General features: G+C 38.5%; 1 protein-coding gene across 7 annotated transcripts in view; it reads left to right on the top strand.

The window, feature by feature from the left end:
* Positions 1-1158: 1158 nt before the first annotated feature.
* LOC110956641 (serine-rich coiled-coil domain-containing protein 2-like) overlaps positions 1159-6000 on the top strand; it is a 42706-nt gene continuing 37864 nt past the window's right edge. For 3 of the 7 annotated variants that reach the window (XM_022202256.2, XM_051939510.1, XM_051939512.1), the window contains exon 1: positions 1178-1782. The gene's annotated coding sequence lies outside the window, so the exon portion shown is untranslated. Of the gene's footprint in view, positions 1783-6000 lie in introns of all 7 variants that reach the window. The other 4 variants (XM_051939509.1, XM_051939508.1, XM_051939513.1 and 1 more) reach the window with 3 other exon arrangements.

Here is a 6000-nt window from a genome sequence, read left to right as displayed (position 1 = left end):
TTACTTCCGTAACACTGAACATGCTCTCTGCGTGTCGTTGTTGTGTCCTCTTGTGCGGCATGCGGGACACTTTTGGGTCATGTGAGGTTCACACAGGAGATCACATACAAGTCGCATTTAATCGGAAATGTGAACGAACTCGCAAAAAGTCGGATTCACAAAAAATTCGGAAATTTAGCATTAAGCCCTGCAGTCTGAACGTAGCCTTGATGATGGTAGGAAACCAGCAGCCAGAACTCACGGTTGTTTAATAGTGAAAGGAAGAACATTTCCACAGGGACTGGGACTAAACAGCTGTAAGCTCTAAGAAAACCACTGATCAGAGAGATGATCAGAACAAAAGGCTTCAGTTTGCTGGGAGCATAAAGATTGGATCAAATGGAAGAAGGTCATGTGGTCTGATGAGTCCAGATCTACCCTGTTCCAGAGGGATGGGGCAGAAGTTTAGGTCTGGTTTTGATCCCGACTTTGTGCTGGTTTTCGACTTTTTAGGACTGGTTTCAGACTGGATTCTGACTGGTTCTGAACATCTTTTGGACTGGCTTAGGTTTGATTTTGGTTTTAGACTTTTAAGGACTCATTTAAGACCTGGTTCTACAATGTCTTGGACTTTCTAGGAGTAGTTTAAGTTTTGATTTTGGTTCTGGTTTCAGACTGTCTTGGGGCTCTTTTTTTTTCTAACCCCAAGAACACCAAACCTACCATCAAGCATGGAGGTGCAGTATCATGCTCTGTGGAACTGGAGCTTTACACCAAAGTAAATGCAGCAGTTTTAAGTAAAATTTGTTCAACCACAACTATAAACCAGATTCACATTAAAGCTCAGTTAATTCAGACCTGCAGCAAGTAAAAAGCTCAGCTTAAGTCAAACTTTAGTTAACCAGGTCTACGTTAAACCGGTTAAGTTAAATTAAATGTGTTAAATCTCAGTTAAACTAGTTTAAAGGTAATAAATTAAACCAGGTTAAAGTTAAACCAGTTTAAATTTCTTAAGTTAGACAAGGTTATGGTTAGACCACGTAAAAATTGTTAAATTAAACCAGGTTAAAGTTAATAAATGAGACCAGTTTAAAGTCCTACCGGGTTTAAATTAAACCGTTTTAAAGTTGTTAAGCAAAAACCAGGTTTAAACTAAACCATTTTAAAGTTCTTAAGATAATCCAGGTTTAAACTAAACCGTTTTAAAGTTCTTAAGATAATCCAGGTTTAAACTAAACCGTTTAAAGTTCTTAAGATAAACCAGGTTTAAACTAAACTCAGCTCTCCTCTGCGGCTCCACCGCTATAAACGTCATCGAGCTTCCGGTCATGAAAGGGTTATGTTTACAGCACGCAGATGACGTCAGAGTCAGCTGTGCCTCGTGCAAGCGCAGTGCTCGTGCACGTGTGTGTGTGCGGATGATTCAGCAGCTCCAGCTTCAGTCTCAACATGTGCAGCAGCGGCGGACTAACGGCGGATTAACGGGCCGTTACCGGGACCTTCTGACCGGAAAGCAGCCGAACCGGACCGCGAAACCCTCGAAGCGGAGCCCCGGAGCCGCTGCTCGGTGCGTCGGTCCGTCCGTCTGTCGGTGGAGGCCGAGCGGAGGCTGCCGCGTCGACCTTCCTCCTCCAAACCCCTCCTCAGGATTCTACCGATTACCGGGACTCTTTACGGTCCGTCGGGTTCTTTCCGAACCTCTCCGGTGGATTTTACCGAAACCCCACAGGACCGACTCCAGCTGCTCCCTCCAGCCGCCTGCAGAGCGACATTTCCGCATTCGGATGCTCCGTCAGCCGGCAGGTGAGTCCGGAGCTCCGCTGCAGGAAAACCGCAGAAAAACGGTTAGACGAGATTTTAACGGAAAATAACGTTTATTCCGGTTAAAAAAACCCAGAAGAAGTGAGTTTAAATTTAACTTTTAAAGAACAAAAAAGATAAAAATTAACCGAACAGACACGTTTGAATGGAAATGTAGAGAATTTATTACAATAACCTGCAGAATAAACCGGAAATTAATATTAATAATAATAATAATAATAAATGTGCTTTAATGAGTAAAAATAAAATACAAGCAGATCTGGTTGCACTTTCTGGAGGGTGTCTTTCTTTCTTGGTGTTATAAGCTGCTAATTAAAGGTTCTGAGGAGAACCCACTGAGGTTCTTTTGTGGGCAGCTTTAGGTCCGGATCTGAACAGGAACGTAGAACAAACGTAGTCGGAACCTTGAAGCTACAATCCGTTCTACGTTCTGCAGCTGGACTGAAGCTGAACTTGTTCTGATCTTTCAGTTGCTCTGGGTTCCTCTAAAGATCCTCAGGACGTTGGAGAACCTCGTTACCTTCATCTCACCAGCTGTTGTTCCGTTTGAGTTTTATTAACTCACTGGGTTCCAGTTCTTCAGTTTGTGGTTCTGCTGCACAGTTCTTTGGCGTCACGGATTCTGTTGTACCGCTGTTCTTTCCTTCGGTCGTTAGGTTCCTGTAGGTTCTGTTCTCTAAACCTGTTTTCTGCAGGTTTTGATGGATAACAGTTGGGTTTGGCAGGTTCTTTCCTCTGGTTTTGTTCTACAGGTTCTGTTCTCCAGTTGTTTTGTTCTTCTGGTTCTGATGTACAACAGTTATGTTCTGCAGGTTTTGTTCTCCCAGTTCTTTGGTTCTGCTGGTTCTGTCAGGTAGAACGTTTGTCCTTTTGTCTGATGATCATTTTGGACTGCAGTTTTCATTCTCCTGATCCGTCGGTTCTCTGACCCATTGGTTTTGACACGAGGGTTCTATTGTGTTGGTTCTGATCTACTGGTTCTCTGATGTGCTGGTTCTGCTATCTGTTGGTTCTGCCTGGCCTGGTTCTCCTGACAGCAGCAGAACAGAAGCTGCTTCATCTGCTGTCAGAGGAACCTGCTGAGTCTGGGACTGATCCGAGTCTTTTACAGTCTGGCCGGGTTCCACTGGGTCTGGCCGGGTTCCACTGGGTCTGGCCGGGTTCCACTGGATCCGGCTGTCTGTCTCTGGCGGTTCCACTCTGCTGGACTTTATTTCTGATCTCTCGCCCTCCGGCTGCTCGGTTCCTGCTGAGATGAAGAATCTGTTCTTCAAAGCGAGTTAAGAAACTGGCCGTTGGTTCTGTTTGGTTCTTTTCCACAAACATTCAGTAGACCCAGAACCCTCCTTAGACGGATCCAGCCCGTTGTTCTCCAGGACGTAGACCCCTCCCAGCCTTCAGGCCGTCAGCTCGGTTCCAGCTGATCAAAAATGAAACGTTTCCAGATGTTCTGCTGAATAATTAAAGCAGAACGAGTTGTTGGAACAGCAGGTTCTAACTTTAGGGACCGTGTTCCCAGAGAAGCAGCATCAGCAGACGTTCTCAGAAAAGACTCTACCGTGGTTTCCTAACAGAGAACAGGGTTCCTCATGTTTCTAAAGAACCCAGAAACTCAGAAACACAAACAGAGAAACGTTGTAGAACCTCGTTGAGCCGCTGAAGCTGATTTAGAACCGCGTTTATCAGAACTTTCAGATCAGAAAGAATCCTTCTCTGGGTTCTAACGTTCTTTAAACTGGTTCTAGATCCAGATTGTTTGTTGGAGAACGTCCTGCTGCTGGAACAGACGTTTGATAATTTCATAATGTTGACTTTAATTCTTTAACTTTGACTTTTTATTCAATAGTTTTGGTGGTTTTAGTGAGAAACTGACTTATTTTTTCTTAATTGTGACGTTTTCTGACGGTTTCTCATATCTTTGACTTTCTTTGTAATAACTGTTTGTAAGTAAAAAAAACAACTTTTACCTCAAGACGTCGACTTTTAGTGTTTAACTTTGACGTGTTTGGTGAAAAAGATTTTCTTAATTTTGACTTCTTTATTTATTAATCTAAACTTTAAGCTTTAATTTTGTAGTTTTGTCTTGTTTAGTAAGAAAATACTTTATAAATCAGAATATTAACTGAATAGATTTTTGGATTTTTCTACAAGAATTTGGACGTTTTAAGTTCAAGCTTCACTTTTAAATTCAATAATTTGGCTTTTTCATTCCATAACACTGATTTTATTGGTGAAACTTTGAGTTTTGGTCTCATTTGACTTTTTAGCTGAATTCTGACATTTCCTTTTATTTTTCATTTATAATTGTGGCTTTAGTCGTATATTCAGGTAAAACTGTGACTTTTTAACTCATCAGTGTAAATAAAGAAAAACAAACTTATTCACTAAAAACTTTGTCTCATATTTTAGATTTTTAAAACTTAATGCTGACTCTTATGTCATATTTTAGTTTTTTCATTTAATAATTTTTAAATGAAAACTTTTACTTTTTGTGTTCTATATTAGATTTATTTTAACTTATTTCTGACTTTCTGTGTCATAATTTAGATTTTAGTTTTCTAAAATTGTCTTATTCGGTTTAATTTAGACTTTTTCACTATAAATTTAAAATGAAATAAAAACTTTGACTTTATGACTTAATTCTGACTTTTCTGTCAGAATTTTTGTTTTTCTTTAAAATATTGAATTTGTAGTGAAAACTTTAAAATTTTTGACTTTTAAAGTGAAATTTTAGACTTAAAAAAATGTTGTTTTTTTTAACTTAATCCTGACTTTCTGTGTCATAATTTAGAATTTATTTTTTATATATCTAATTGGATTAAATTTAGACTTTAACTCCTCCTTTGGTCTTGTAATTTTAAATAAAGCTAAAACTTTTTGTCTCATATTTTAGACTGTTGGTAAAAACGTTGGCCTTAGATCAGTTCTTTATAAAATCTTCACCGTCTTTTCCTGCTTTTTTCTGTTTCTGGATCTTCTGAGGTTAATCTTTAAACGTTAAACTTGAACAGTTTGTTTCTGAACTTTAATATTTAACCTTCAGCTGATAATTTACAGCTTCAGTTCACCAGACCAACAGGAAGCTTTATTCACCTTCACACTGTTTCTGTTTAGCTTTGCATTGATGCTAAGCTAACGCTAACAGTGCTAACAGCGCTAGCAGTCCACTTCCCGTCTCTCCTTCCTGTTTCCTGCCACACTCTCTTTTCTCAGACTCTCTGATGATGGTTTTGTGTCCGGAAATGTTTGGAGAATCTTTCCTGTGATCTTTTTCTTTCCTGTCTGATCCATCAGCTGCTGCAGAGCTAAAGTTTGTTCACAATAATTCAGATAAAACGGATCGTTTTCATCCCCCAGGAGGAAATACCTGAGTCATTAAGGAAGTAATTATCCCCCAAAAGTTCTTTAAATATCTAAAATATAGAAATACAATAAAGAATATAAGAAAATAAATGAAAATCCATGAAATTCTCCCAATAAATGTGAATAAAATAATCAAAACACAAATCAAATGTCAGAAAAAGACACGATGAGTTTGGAAAAACGTTTAGAAATGATCTAAAAGATGTTAAATGTCTGATTTTCTTCAAAGATCTTCAGTTTAGCGTCACAGAGGAGGAAGGAAAGCAGAAAATATTAACATTTAAGAAGTTGGAATGACAGAATTTAGATGTTTTGCTTCTTTTTGTTTATTATTTAGTCATTTTATGTCTGGTGTTGTTCATTTTCTGCGACTTTTTGAGTACATTTTTGGTGGATTTTAGTAATTTTGTGTCTCATATTGTTAAGTTTGCATCTTTTTGTCATCATTTTGCATCTCTTTATGGTTGTTTTTGTTCCGTTTTGGTCATTTTGTGTTTTATTTTAGTCGTTTTCCGTCTCTTTGTTGTCATTTTTTGTTCCATTTCAGTCGTTCGGTGTCACATTTGGGGCTTTTTATGTCTGTTTTTTCTCCTTTTGGATATCTTTCATGTAAATTTGGTCTCCTTGTGGGTTGTTTTGGTCTCATTTTGATCATTTAGTTTCTTGCATTGTTAACTTTCTCTGATTTTTGTTGAAGTTGTTTACGTTTTTCCTCCATATTGGCACATTTTGTGACATTTTATGTCTCTTTGTGGTCATTTTGCGTCTCTTTATGGTTGTTTTTGTTCCGTGTTGGTCATTTTCTGTCACATTTGGGCATTTTTGTGTCCATCTTCA

This window comes from Acanthochromis polyacanthus, chromosome 19, assembly GCF_021347895.1.
Source record: "Acanthochromis polyacanthus isolate Apoly-LR-REF ecotype Palm Island chromosome 19, KAUST_Apoly_ChrSc, whole genome shotgun sequence".
Classification (NCBI taxonomy): domain Eukaryota; kingdom Metazoa; phylum Chordata; class Actinopteri; family Pomacentridae; genus Acanthochromis; species Acanthochromis polyacanthus.
This window is presented reverse-complemented; position numbering and strand designations above follow the sequence as displayed.